Here is a 12794-nt window from a genome sequence, read left to right as displayed (position 1 = left end):
GAGAGAGAGAGAGAGAGAGAGAGGGAGGGAGAGAGAGAGAGAGAGGGAGAGAGAGAGGGAGAGAGGGAGAGAGGGAGAGGCCGAGGGGAGGGGTGGAGAAATAGTAAGCAGGGAGGGAGAGAGAGAGAGAGAGGGAGAGGGAGAGAGGGAGAGTGAGAGGGAGGGAGAGAGAGAGAGAGAGAGGGAGGGAGAGAGAGAGAGAGAGAGAGGGAGAGAGAGAGGGAGGGAGGGAGAGAGAATCAAAGGATAAATCCTTACTACATAATGATTAGGACTCACAAGCCCTTCCTGTGACATGGAGTGTAGAAGCCAGGATTACAACGGGACAGAGTAAAGAGGCTACAGGCAACACAGGGGGAAGAAGGGACACAGGTACAAGAAGAGGAAGGGGCACACGGGAACAACAAGTGCATTGAACATTGCCACTAAAGGTTTCAGGGATCCATGCAACAACCTGCATCAAGAGCGATTTGGAAGCTCACCGTCTGACCTGCTGCTGCTGTCCTCTGTCTGGGCCATCTGTCTGTGGGCGTTGGAGCTAGCAGACCCAAGCCCAGCATCTGGACAGCACTGTGTCTTACTTAATGGAGGGGCACGGGGATCAACCAGAGGCTCAGGTTTTCCTGCAGACGTGAATTCGATGAGAAATTGACATATAGTCGATGAGTGTGTCATCAAAAAGATGGAGTACATCTGTTTCTTTCACCTGGGCGCGACAGCAGTGGACAGTGAGAGAAGGAAGAGAGAGTCTTGACTGTCGGAAAACGTGAAGAATTTCACTGAATCGACCACTTGTTTTCGGTTGTTTTTTTTATGGCTCTAACTGCGTTATTGGGCCACTTCTGAGATATTTTCTCTTGGCCAGGAAGTGGATACAGATTAGATGTGTTATCAGAGGTGAGAGGCTGCTGAAGACCAGCCAAGACACAGAAATTGCACACTTACACACACACACACACACACACACACACACACACACACACACACACACACACACACACACACACACACACACACACACACACACACACACACACACACACACACACACACACACACACACACACACACACACACACACACACACGCACACAAACACCTATGCGGTATGCTTCATTACAATGAGTACATATATACACTCTCTGCCCTATTGAGCACACACATACTCACATACACACATACAGACACAGCCCATCTCGCACAACGCTCGGTGACTTGTTACCGTAACAAACCTCTCCGGCGCTAGCTGTTCCAACTTCTATCCTCACGCCTTACACTGGAAATTAGCCTGTCACTACGGCCGTGGACTGCCTCATTCTGTTTATGAGTTGCTCCTTCTTTCCTCTTGCACCGTCTTTGTTCAATCACCCTCCATCACTCTATCCATACTTCCACCCCCCCCCCCCACCCCACCTCCCTTACCAGCAAGAGATAATGTGACCTTCTGCCAAAGTGCTGGAAACCATGCCACGGTCGCAGCGGGCTCCTCTGTTGCTACTGAAATAGACTCCAACAAGTGCCGAAAGGAAGGGAGCGGGGGAGTGAGGGAAGGGAGACAAGGGAAAACAGAGAAGCAGGACAGCTGAAGCCACGGAATGAGCCGGTGGGAGCCAGGGCTGGATGCGGATTGCCAACGCAGGTAATGGATCACCTTCCCTTTCCCTTCCCCTACCACTGTCTAGCCTAGAGCTGTACCCAGACCCACCACACTTTACTGTCTCAGACTGCCTGCTTGTACCGGACAGAGAGGGGTCGGCTGGATTGAAATCATTCCAAAAACAAATGTGATTGCAATGGGCTGCTGTCAATATTGTAATGTACAATGTAATATTGTAAAGGAGGCTACTGCTTTGTCACAGGTGCTACATGTGTTTGTTTTGCTCTTGGAAAGTAAAGAGACGGTGTAGATAGCAGACCCATCCTCCTCCCACTCAAGTCAGATGAAATGTAATGTATGCTTGGAAGTTGGAACTAAATAAACTGTTTACTGTGAACTGTGGGGACTAGATCACAGGACCTGCGTAAGGCATCAAAGGACTGGCTGTTGGCTGTGTGACCGTGTGGCAGTATGACTGTGCCTGTGTGTCTGTGGCTGTGCTGTACTTCACAGTGTCACAGAGGATTTGACAAAGTTGATCGATTCATCATTGTAAACAGGAAAAACAGAACAGCTGAGAAGGACTGCAGTTGTACACTGCATGCTGAAACTACCAGAGAAATTGAATTGCCACTGAGGAGTGACTTTGGTCCTGTGGGACAAGAGAGTGAATGAGACTTCTGTAATTATACTAGCATCCATCCCAGTGCTTTAGTTTCACGAATACAGAGCAGTTCCTTGACGTTCTGTAGACAAACTCTACCTTTCAATTGTCTTCTGTTATGGCACTCCCACCCTGCGTTTGCATTTCAACTGAAGGAAGAAAGAGAAAGATGAAGAAAGAAAGAAGAATGAAATTATGAAAGAAAGAGAGAGGGAGAGAGAGAGAGAAAGAGAAAGAGAGAGAGAGAAAGTGAAATTGTTAAATTGATGGTTGAAATCGGATTGTTAAACTGACCACGTTATTCAAACTACAATGACCGTATCCACAACAACGTTCAAGGTCAGATACCGGTGAGAGAACCCCAAGCAGGGAGAACTTGTCAACGTGGATATCCATATACACTATATGAACCCCGTTAGGGTTTCCTGTAAGACAGTGGCACTGTTCTGAACAAAGACAATTAAGAAAAAAGATCAACCACCCGGTTTTATCATTTTGGGAGGGGCATTTCACCTGAGTGCTTCCGAGACCATTTCCTAATACCTGTGGTATTTTTAGACCAGCTGGAGTGTGTGTGAGCCTGGTTCTGACCAAGGCAGATTGTCTAGTTCCATGCATGGCCAAGCATTGCCTGCCTAACAGGTTGGAGATTTGTATGCCAACATAGTACATTGGCATTATGCATTATTGTGTCTACCTTTTCTCTGTGAGTTTCACTTGGGAGAGAAAAATGTGTGAGCAGAATTAAATAATGTATTATAAAAAGTAGACAGTTTAGCACCAGTTGTTCTATATCATGGTTTCCCTGATGAGATGTATAGTGAATAAGGGTGTGTGTGTGTGTGTGTGTGTGTGTGTGTGTGTGTGTGTGTGTGTGTGTGTGTGTGTGTGTGTGTGTGTGTGTGTGTGTGTGTGTGTGTGTGTGTGTGTGTGTGTGTGTGTGTGTGCGTGCGTGCGTGCGTGCGTGTGTGTGTGTGTGTGCGTGCGTGTGTGTGTGTGTGTGTTGAGGGGGAGAGGGTTAACAGATATTTGGAAGCAAGGCTCTGTGTGACAGGGGAACGATGCATTGATCCCTTGGTATGCTGGCTCCCCTCTTCTAGAACTGGTCATCACATAGCATGGAATACACACACACAGACACACACACATATGCGTGCTTACACACACAGATGCAGACACAAGCACTCAGTCACAAAGTGACGCTAAAACACACACACACACTATTGCAAACGCACAAGCACCCACACGCACATGCACACTTACATGCACACACACACACATTCTGACTCACCAACGAACAGAGGCACACACACTCATTCGATCCATCCTACCATGGGAGACCAAAATGTACAATATCTCACCTGTCTACTTGTATATTATTTTTGGAGGGCTTTTTTAAAAGAGGCTTTTAGGGTTGAAAATATCCAGACATCACCAACCTTGAGTGACACTATAGAGCAGGGCAACAGAGGGTTCAACCCTGAAGGACACGGGAGGGGCGTACAGTAGGTCATCTAGAGAATAAATAAAATCAGCAATCAAGCCAAGATGTTTTTTAACAAATGCTGGGATTAATCCAGCCTTACTCCACTACATCACACAGTCATACTCAAACACTATTACACACACAGCACTGCACACAGAAAGGGTTCGCCAATGTTTACACTTAACTTTCTCTTTAGCTGTGTAGTTTAGTCTCATAGAGCACAAACATGAGGATAATCACAGCACAATCACAGCATTCTCCACTGGGTGTTTGTCCTGCTTTAATGGTGCGTTCATGTGCACCTCATCTGTGCATATGAAACAGTATAGCTTCCGTCCCTCTCCTCGCCCCTACCTGGGCTCGAACCAGAGACCCTCTGCACACATAGACAACAGCCACCCTCGAAGCATCGTTACCCATCGCTCCACAAAAGCCGCGGCCCTTGCAGAGCAAGGAGAACAACTACTTCAAGGTCTCAGAGTGAGTGACGTCACCTATTGAAGCGCTAGCTAGCAATTTCACATCGGCTACACATACATGCTGCCAAGGTGAGTCTGTGGGGAGAAAGAAAAAGTTGGTTCCAGTCTAAAACAACTGTCCTCATTAGTCAGTTGTGAAATTTGCACTCTGTCTGATCTGAGCCAAACTAGGAGACCAAGCACCAAGTCCCATTAGCTGGCTGTTTGTTCCCTCCCATCCCAGTGTGTCTCCAATGACCTCCAGAGCTCTTTTTTCAGGGTTAGCTGCTGCTTCGTCAGCTGTCCAGCCTGCCCCACGACACTCAGAGCTGATCAACTTAATGAAATGGTAGAGCTATCAGTCCTCACCACATCCTCACCCAGTCTCCCCCTGTCCCTGCACACAGCAACACATCCCTCAACTCTGAGTGGAGAAAGGGCATGGAGAAGGGGGATAGGAGGGAGGTGGAGACAGGAGGCTGGTAAAATAACAAGGGGCCTTTATACCTGAACAAACAAACAAGACACACATGCATGAGATGCAAATTGATCAAGCCACAGGGACAAGCCAGACAAGCACACACTGAGCAGTAAACAATTTACTGCAGGGGGAAGGTGGCCTCATACCAGAGCAATCGAGCCAACGTCAAATAAGAAGTGAATTCCACCCAGAACCAACAACGCTGCGCCATCACGTAATCCTTTTCCAGTGAGATTTGGCCCTCATAAAGTAGGGAAGAATTGACAGGGCACTATACATGTTGAGAAACACATGAACTGTAACAGTTCTACGTGGTTGCTGCCTGGTGTGTATGTTACAGTATGCCCCTGCAGCACTCACATAGCAGGGGGTAGAGGTCTCTGGTGATGTTTTAAAGGGGAATTTAGAGGCTGGCTTCAGTCAGTGTCGTTCTCCTCCAGAAGTTTATTGCCGCTGTACTGCTTCACGGGCAACAGAGACTCCGGTCCCCATTTGTATTCAGGGTGCAGTGCTGTGTGCACCTTGTCTAACGTCCTGTCGCTGTTGGAAAGGAAAACTGACACAGTGCTGCCTGGCTGGGGGAGCAGAGCGTTGTCTTCTCATCCTTCTCTCTCTCTCTCTCTCTCTCTCTCTCTCTCTCTCTCTCTCTCTCTCTCTCTCTCTCTCTCTCTCTCTCTCTCTCTCTCTCTCTCTCTCTCTCTCTCTCTCTCTCTCTCTCTCTCTCTCTCTCCTTAGATTGTATGAGTGTGCATCTGTGAGAATGTGTGTGTGCATGTGTGATTTGTAATGGGAAAAAAATGTAGTAGCCTAATTGCCATCTATTCACGCTTGTTTGTGTCGTACATAATATTTCACTAGTACAACTACAACCTTAGAACCCATTCCTGAGAATTGATGTGCTGTTTATTGCAATTAGATATCGATGCCATGACTGTCCAAATCAAAATATAAAAAACATCTCTAATTCCATTTGAAAAGCTTGGAGTGGGCATGATTCATTTATATGAATCAGGTTTGGGGTTATGTGATGCAGCCTTGACAAAGTGATAAAACCACAACGTTGGAGTTTTGGGCAAAGAAGTCCCTCAGGGCTCATTTAAAGAACTTAATAAGGGTACATTCAGTTTATCAGTACCTTCATTTCCTTTTTGCACCAACACTTTCACTTCAATCAATACTTTAGCTCCACTGAAAACATATTAAAGTCAGATGCTTTACGACTATAGCTTTCATGGGTTTCTGTAGAACAGCATTTGTAACCATGTGTTTGAGAAGAGACATGTATCTGGCCCGGTTTTGGCATGTTAGTGAGATGTCAGAGAGAGAGGCGGAACTTAGTGTTGTCGCTGGTCTCAGCACATGGCAACACAACGTTTAAAGCAGCAAACACTCGATGGGATGGTTACTGTATAGTATACTGTATCCCAGAGGTAGATTATGAAACAAAGTGATATGTTCATACGTGGGTTAGTGCTTGTGTGAGGGGTCTGTCAGGGCGGATGGGTGGGCAGCAGCCAGCAAGTCAGCTGTCAGAGCAGGATGGTGACATCTGGACCGGGAGGGGATTCTCCCATCTCCATCGTCAGCCATGGACCTCGGCTTAACCAGAGTTTTATCCTGATCTCTGCTCCACACCCCATACGGACACACATGAGGGCCACAGACAGCACGGCCAAAAGCCAGGACTACTACAACCCAAAGCTTACACCACCATGACCATGTCGACCCAACCGTTTCTCACTTGACACCGTGATTTACAGTGCCTTCAGAAAGCATCACACCCCCTTGACCTTTTCCACATTTTGTTGTGTTACAAAGTGGGATTAAAGTAGATTTAATTGTGATTTATTGACAAAATACTCTGTTATGTCAAAGTTTAACATTTTAATGTTTTTTTTATGAATGGAAAATAAAGCACTAATATATCTTGATTAGAAATTATTCAACCCCCTGAGACAATACAGGTTAGAATCACCTTTGTGTCACGCCCTGGTCTATATTTATTATGTTATCTTCATTTATTGAGTCAGGCCAGGGTGTGACATGGGTTTATTTGTAGTGTGTTTCGTCTTGGGGTTGTGTGGGGTGTATAGATTAGTCCATGGCTGCCTGAGGCGGTTCTCAATCAGAGTCAGGTGATTATCGTTGTCTCTGATTGGGAACCCTATTTAGGTAGCCTGGGTTTCACTGTGTGTTTGTGGGTGATTGTTCCTGTCTCTGTGTTAGTGTTCACCAGACAGGCTGTATAGGTTTTTTCACGTTCCGTTTGTTGTTTTTGTATTTATAAGTTATTTCATGTATCGTCATTTGTTTCATTAAAAACATGAGTAACCAACACGCTGCATTTCGGTCCGACTCTCTCTCAACAAACGAAGAACGCCGTTACAGAATCACCCACCACACACGGACCGAGCAGCGTGTCAACGGGCAGGAGCCACAGGAGAAGCAACAAAGGCAGCAACAGCGATCACAGGACTTCTGGAATTGGGAGGAGAGATTGTTCGGAGAAGGACCCTGGAATCAGCCTGGAGAATATCGCCGCCCCAAAGAAGAACTGGAGGCGGTGAGAGCTGAGAGGCGGCGGTATGAGGAGGCAGCGCGGCAACGCGGATGGAAGCCCGAGAGTCAGCCCCAAAAACTTCTTGGGGGGGGGGCTCAGGGAGAGTGTGGCAGAGTCAGGAGTCAGACCTGAGCTCACTCTCCCTGTTTATCGTGAGGAGCCAAGGAGGAGACCAGAGGTGAGGTGAGCGAAGCAGAGACTGTGAAGGAGTTAATGGGGAAATTGGAGAGAGAAATGAGGGAGTTGCTTTGTTGGTGCTTTTTGCATGGAATTCGCCCAACGGAACGTGTCAGGGATTTAATGGCACCTGGGTCAGCGCTCCATACTCGTCCTGAGGTGCGTGTTAGTCGGCTGGTGAAGTTGGTGCCAGCCTCACGCACCAGGCCTCCTGTGCACATCCCTAGCCTTGCACGTCCTGTGCCAACACTGCTCTCAAGATCTCCAGTGCGCCTTCACGGTCTAGCCCATCCTGTGCCACCTCCACACACCAGCCCTCCGGTGGCAGCTCCCCGCACCAGGCTTCCTGTGCGTGTCCTCGGCCCAGTACCACCAGTGCCAGCACCATGCATCAGGCCTACAGTGCGCCTCGCCTCTCCTGTGCTGCCGGAGCCTCCCGCCTGTTCAGCGCTGCCGGAGCCTTCCTCCTCTCCTGCGCTGCTGGAGCCTCCCGCCTGTTTAGCGCTGCCAGAGCCTTCCGCCTCTACAGCGTTGCCGGAGTCTCCTGCCCGTTTAGCGCAGCCAGAGCTGCCAGTCTGCATGGAGCAGTCAGAGCTGCCAGTCTGCATGGAGCAGCCAGAGCTGCCAGTCTGCATGGAGCAGCCAGAGCTGCCAGTCTGCATGGAGCAGCCAGAGCTGCCAGTCTGCATGGAGCAGCCAGAGCTGCCAGTCTGCATGGAGCAGCCAGAGCTGCCAGTCTGCATGGAGCTGCCAGTCTGCATGGAGCTGCCAGTCTGCATGGAGCTGCCAGTCTGCAAGGAGCTGCCAGTCTGCAAGGAGCTGCCAGTCTGCAAGGAGCTGCCAGAGCTGTTAGTCTGCATGGAGCAGCCAGAGCTGTCAGTCTGTAAGAAGCCGCCAGAGCTGTCAATCTGCATGGAGCAGCCAGAGCTGTCAGTCTGCTTGGAGCAGCCAGAGCTGCCAGTCTGCATGGAGCTGCCAGTCTGCAAGGAGCTGCCAGTCTGCAAGGAGCTGCCAGTCTGCAAGGAGCTGCCAGAGCTGTTAGTCTGCATAGAACAGCCAGAGCTGTGAGTCTGCAAGAAGCCGCCAGAGCTGTCAATCTGCATAGGGCAGCCAGAGCCGCCAGTCTGCATGGAGCAGCCAGAGCCGTCAGTCAGCATGAAGCAGCCAGAGCCGTCAGTCTGCCAGGATCCGCCAGTCAGCCAGACTCTTCCAGATCTGCCAGTCAGCCAGACTCTTCCAGATCTGCCAGTCAGCCAGACTCTTCCAGATCTGTCAGTCAGCCAGGCTCTTCCAGATCTGCCAGTCAGCCAGGCTCTTCCAGATCTGCCAGTCAGCCAGAATCTTCCAGATCTGCCAGTCAACCAGACTCTTCCAGATCTGCTCGTCAACCAGACTCTTCCAGATCTGCTAGTCAACCAGACTCTTCCAGATCCGCCAGTCAGCCAGGATCTGCCAGAACTGCCAGCCAGCCAGGATCTGCCGGATTCAACTGCCTGGCTGGGCTTCCTCTCAGTGCTGGGCTTCCTCTCAGTGCTGGGCTTCCTCTGTCCCGAGCTGCCCCTCTGTCCCGAGCTGCCCCTCTGTCCCGAGCTGCCCCTCTGTCCCGAGCTGCCCCTCTGTCCCGAGCTGCCCCTCTGTCCCGAGCTGCCCCTCAGTCTAGTGGGGTTCTGGGTGAGGACTGCTAGGCCATGGTCGGCGGAGAGTGTGGACAATCCTAGGACGCGAGGAGGGGGGACTAAGACATTCATAGAGTGGGTTCCACGTCCCGAGCCGGAGCCGCCGCCATGGACAGGCGCCCACCCGGACCCTCCCTATTGTTTTGATGTGCGTCCGGGAGTCCGCACCTTGGGGGGGGGGTTCTGTCACGCCCTGGTCTATATTTATTATGTTATCTTCATTTATTGAGTCAGGCCAGGGTGTGACATGGGTTTATTTGTAGTGTGTTTCGTCTTGGGGTTGTGTGGGGTGTATAGATTAGTCCATGGCTGCCTGAGGCGGTTCTCAATCAGAGTCAGGTGATTATCGTTGTCTCTGATTGGGAACCCTATTTAGGTAGCCTGGGTTTCACTGTGTGTTTGTGGGTGATTGTTCCTGTCTCTGTGTTAGTGTTCACCAGACAGGCTGTATAGGTTTTTTCACGTTCCGTTTGTTGTTTCATGCATCGTCATTTGTTTCATTAAAAACATGAGTAACCAACACACTGCATTTCGGTCCGACTCTCTCTCAACAAACGAAGAACGCTGTTACACTTTGACAGCGATTACAGCTCTGGACACCTGGATTGTACCATATTTTCCATTATTCTTTAAGGAATTCTTCAAGCTCTGTCAAGATGGTTTTTGATAATTTGCTAGACAGCCATTTTCAGGTCTTGCCATAGATTTTCAAGCCAATTTAATTCAAAACTGTAACTAGGCCACTCGGGAAAATTCAATGCCGTCTTGGTAAGCAACTCCAGTGTATATTTGGCCTTGTGTTTTAGGCAATGTTGAAAGGTGAATTTGTCTCCCAGTGTCTGTTGGAAAGCAGACTGAACCAAGTTCTCCTTTAGATTTTTGCCTGTGCTTAGCTCTATTCCGTTTATTTATCCTAAAAAACTATCTAGTCCTTTCCAATGACAAGCATACACCTAACATTATGCAGCCACCACCATGCTTGAACATATGAAGAGTGGTACTCAGAGGTGTTGTGTTGGATTTGCCCCAAACATAACGCTTCGTGTTCAGGACAAAAAGTTAATTTCTTTGCCATTTTTTGCCATATTACTTTAGTACCTTATTGCAAACAGGATGCATGGAACCTTGAGGACATTTACAGTTGATTTGTCAGAGGACAAACCATCCACAGAGACAAACTGATATCTTTCCGACAGATAAGATCTAAACCAGGCCAGAACTCCTAGACCAATTTGGGTTTCCAATCTCTCCAAAAGAATGTAGTGATCGATGGTATCAAAAGCAGCACTAAGGTCTAGGAGCACAAGGACAGATGCAGAGCCTCGGTCTGGCGCCAATAAAAGGTCATTTACCACCTTCACAAGTGCAGTCTCAGTGCTAGGATCGGGTCTAAAACCAGACTGAAGCGTTTCGTATACATTGTTTGTCTTCAGGAAGGCAGTGAGTTGCAGCGCAACAGATTTTTCTAAAATTGTTGAGAGGAATGGGAGATTTGATTTAGGCCAACAGTTTTTTTGTTTTTTTCTGGGTCAAGGTTTGGCTTTTTCAAGAGAGGCTTTATTACTGCCCCTTTTAGTGAGTTTGGTACACATAGAGATAGAGAGACGTTTATTATGTTCAACATAGGAGGGCCAAGCACAGGAAGCAGCTCTTTCAGTAGTTTAGTTGGAATAGCGTCCAGTATGCAGCTTGAAGGTTTCGAGGCCATGATTATTTTCATCATTGTGTCAAGTGACATAGTACTAAAACACTTGAGCGCCTCTCTTGATCCTAGGTCCTGGCAGAGTTGTGCAGACTCAGGACAACTGAGGTTTGGAGGAATACTCAGATTTAAAGAGGAGTCCGTAATTTGCTTTCTAATGATCATGATCTTTTCCTCAGAGAAGTTCATGAATATATCACTGCTGAAGTGAAAGCCATCCTCTCTTGGGGAATGCTGCTTTTTAGTTAGCTTTGTGACAGTATCAAAAATACATTTTGGATTGTTCTTATTTTCCTCAATTAAGTTGGAAAAATAGGATGATTGAGCAGCAGTGAAGGCTCTTCGATACTGCACGGTACTGTCTTTCCAAGCTAGTCGGAAGACTTCCAGTTTAGTGTGGCGCCATTTCCGTTCCAATTTTCTGGAAGCTTGCTTCAGAGTTCGGGTATTTTCTGTATACCAGAGAGCTAGTTACTTATGACAAATGTTTTTTGTTTTGGGGGGTGTGACTGCATCTAAGGTATTACGCAAGGTTAAATTGAGTTCCTCAGTTAGGTGGTTAACTGATTTTTGTACTGAGCAGATTATTTGTTGCAATTGCAAACGTAATAAAATGGTTGTCTGACAGTCCAGGATTATGAGGAAAATCGATAAGATCCATTTATTGCACGGGACAAAACTAGGCCCGGAGTATGACTGTGGCAGTGAGTAGGTCCGGAGAAATGTTGGACAAAACCCACCGAGTCGATGATGGTTCCGAAAGCCTTTTAGAGTGGGTCTGTAGACTTTTCCATGTGAATATTAAGGTCACCAAAAATTTGAATATTTTCTGCCATGAATACAAGGTCCGATAGGAATTCAGGGAACTCAGTGAGGAACACTGTATATGGCCCAGGAGGCCTGTAAACAGTAGCTATAACAATTGATTGTGTAGGCTGCATAGATTTCATTACTAGAAGCTCAAAAGATGAAAACGTTTTCTTTTGTAAATTGAAATTTGCTATCATAAATGTTAGCAACAACTCCGCCTTTCCTGGTTACACTATGGTCACTAGTGTAACCAGGAGGTGAGGCCTCATTTAACACAGAAAAGGCTTAAGCCATGTTTCAGTCAGGCCAATCACATCAAGATTATGATCAGTGATTAGTTCATTGACTATAACTGCCTTGGAAGTGAGGGATCTAACATTAAGTCGCCCTATTTTGAGATGTGAGGCATCACAATCTCGTTCAATAATGGCAGGAATGGGGGAGGTCTTTATTCCAGTGAGATTGCTTAGGCGAACACCACCATGTTTAGTTTTGCCCAACCCAGGTTGAGGCACAGACACGGTCTCAATGGGGATAGCTGAGCTGACTACACTGACTGTGCTAGTGGCAGACAGGCTGACAGGCTGGCTAACAGCCTGCTGCCTAACAGGGTGCAGGCCAGGCAGCAGGCTATCTCATTGTGTGGCTAGGGGAGTTAGAGTCCCGTCTATGTTCGTAGATAAGATGAGAGCACCCCTCCAGCTAGGATGGAGTCCGTCACTCCTCAATTGGCCAGGCTTGGTCCTGTTTGTGGGCGAGTCCCAGAAAGAGGGCCAATTATCTACACATTCTATCTTTTGGGAGGGGCAGAAAACAGTTTTCAACCAGCGATTGAGTTGTGAGACTCTGCTGTAGAGCTCATCACTCCCCCTAACTGGGAGGGGGCCAGAGACAATTACTCAATGCCGACACATCTTTCTAGCTGATTTACACGCTGAAGCTATGTTGTGCTTGGTGACCTCTGACTGTTTCCTCCTAACATCATTGGTGCCGACGTGGATAACAATATCTCTATACTCTCTACACTCACCAGTTTTAGCTTTAGCCAGCACCATCCTCAGATTAGCCTTAACGTCGGTAGCCCTGCCCCCTAGTAAACAGTGTAGGATCGCTGGATGGTTCGTTTTAAGTCTAATACAACGGGTAATGGAGTCGCCAATGACTAGGGTTTTCAATGTGTCAG

At 47.9% G+C, this 12794-nt stretch overlaps 1 protein-coding gene across 4 annotated transcripts in view; it reads left to right on the top strand.

Moving 5' to 3' along the window:
* The first annotated feature begins 218 nt into the window (after positions 1-218).
* The window catches only part of LOC135554374 (glutamate receptor ionotropic, NMDA 2C-like), a 91885-nt gene continuing 79309 nt past the window's right edge, over positions 219-12794 (top strand). For 3 of the 4 annotated variants that reach the window (XM_064986652.1, XM_064986650.1, XM_064986651.1), the window contains exon 1: positions 219-1639. The gene's annotated coding sequence lies outside the window, so the exon portion shown is untranslated. The remainder of the gene's footprint in view (positions 1640-12794) is intronic. The other variant, XM_064986649.1, reaches the window with a different exon arrangement.

Source organism: Oncorhynchus masou, chromosome 14, assembly GCF_036934945.1.
Source record: "Oncorhynchus masou masou isolate Uvic2021 chromosome 14, UVic_Omas_1.1, whole genome shotgun sequence".
NCBI classification, from domain to species: domain Eukaryota; kingdom Metazoa; phylum Chordata; class Actinopteri; order Salmoniformes; family Salmonidae; genus Oncorhynchus; species Oncorhynchus masou.
This window is presented reverse-complemented; position numbering and strand designations above follow the sequence as displayed.